The sequence below is a fragment of the Pongo abelii genome, chromosome 10 (assembly GCF_028885655.2).
Source record: "Pongo abelii isolate AG06213 chromosome 10, NHGRI_mPonAbe1-v2.0_pri, whole genome shotgun sequence".
Taxonomy (NCBI): domain Eukaryota; kingdom Metazoa; phylum Chordata; class Mammalia; order Primates; family Hominidae; genus Pongo; species Pongo abelii.
The window spans coordinates 52,115,990-52,117,692 of NC_071995.2; the positions used below are offsets into that span (position 1 = coordinate 52,115,990).

At 46.0% G+C, this 1,703-nt stretch overlaps 1 non-coding gene across 1 annotated transcript; it reads right to left on the bottom strand.

Moving 5' to 3' along the window:
- Nucleotides 1-616: 616 nt before the first annotated feature.
- On the bottom strand, nt 617-723 carry LOC112136048 (U6 spliceosomal RNA). Its single transcript, XR_002917248.1, has one exon. It is a non-coding gene; the product is annotated as a U6 spliceosomal RNA (small nuclear RNA).
- Nucleotides 724-1,703: the final 980 nt, after the last annotated feature.

Below are 1,703 nucleotides of genomic sequence, written 5' to 3' on the forward strand. Positions count from 1 at the left end.
GGATCACCTGAGGTCAGGAGTTCCAGACCAGCCTGGCCAACATGGTGAAACCCTGTCTCTATTGAAAACACAAAAATTAGCTGGGAGTGGTGGCATGTGCCTATAATCCCAGCTACTCAGGAGGCTGAGGCGGGAGAATCACTTGAACCCTAGAGGAAGAGGTTGCAAAGAGCCAAGATCCTACCACTGGACTCCAACCTGGGCGACAGAGTGAGACGCCGTCTCAAAAAACAAAAAGTAAAACATAGTTACCATATGACCCAGCAATTCCACTTCCACTCCTAGATACATACCCATAATAATTGAAAATACTTGTGGCTGGGAGGAGTGACTCATGCCTGTAATCCCAGAATTTTGGGAGGTTGAGGTGGGTGGATCACTTGAGGTCAGGAGTTCCAGACCAGCCTGACCAACATGGTGAAACCCTGTCTCTACTAAAAAATTAAAAAAATTAAAAAAAAATAGCCTGGTGTGGTGGCGCACACCTGTAATCCCAGCTACTGCAGAGGCTGAGGCAGGAGAATCACTTGAACCCAGGAGGCAGAGGTTGCAGCAAGCTGAGATCTCGCCACTGCACTCCAGCCTGGGTGACAGAGCGAGACTCCATCTCAACAAAAAAAAAAAGGAAGGATTCGTGAATTTGCATGTCATCCTTGTGCAGGGACCATGCTAATCTTCTCTGCATCATTCCAATTTTAGTGTATGTGCTGCTGAGGCCAGCACTGTATATATATATATATATATATATATATATATATATATATATATATTTTGAGGCACAGTCTTGCTCTGTCACCCAGGCTGGAGTGCAGTGGCATGATCTCGGCTCACTGCAACTTCTGCCTCCTGGGTTCAAGCCATTCTCCTGCCTCAACCTCCTTATAGGCGCGCACCACCATGCCCAGCTAATTTTTGTATTTTTAGTAGAGACGGGGTTTCACCATGTTGGCCAGGCTGATCTCGAACTCCTGACCTTGTGATCTGCTCATCTTGGCCTCCCAAAGTGCTGGGATTACAGGTGTGAGCCATCGCGCCCGACCTCTTTCTGTTACTTCTTTGGGGTCTCTTAATGAAATATCCCCTTCTGAATAAGGTCTTCCATGACCACCCTATTCAACTCTTCTTCCTTGTTCCTCTCTTCTCCCTAACATAAATGTACCATTCCAAATTGTGCAACATATAGCCCAGCACCCATGGCATGAGCCTGTAGTCCCAACAACTCAGGAGGCTGAGGTGGGAGGATCCCTTGAGCCCAGTAATTGAAGTCCAGCCTAGACAACAGAGTGAAATCTCATCTCTAAAAAAGAATATATATATATGTAATAAATTGTTCAACAAAATGGAATTGTCCACTACCCTCTTTTTCCATTTTGTTGTTCTCCATAACACTTATCATCTAACCTACTATATAGTTTACTTTTTTTTTTTTTTTGAAATGGGGTCTCACTCTGTCATCCAGGCTGGAGTGCAGTGGCAAGATCACGCAGCTCACTGCAGCCTTGATCTCCTGGGCTCAGTCGATCCTTCAGCCTCAGCCCCTGGAGTAGCTGGGAATACAGGTGCATGCCACCATGCCCAGCTAATTTTTTATCTTTTTTAGAGATGAAGTCTTGCTATGTTGCCCAGGCTGGTCTCGAACTCCTGGCTTCAAGCAATCCTCCTGCCTCTGCCTTCCAAAATGTTGGGATTACTGGTGTAAGCCA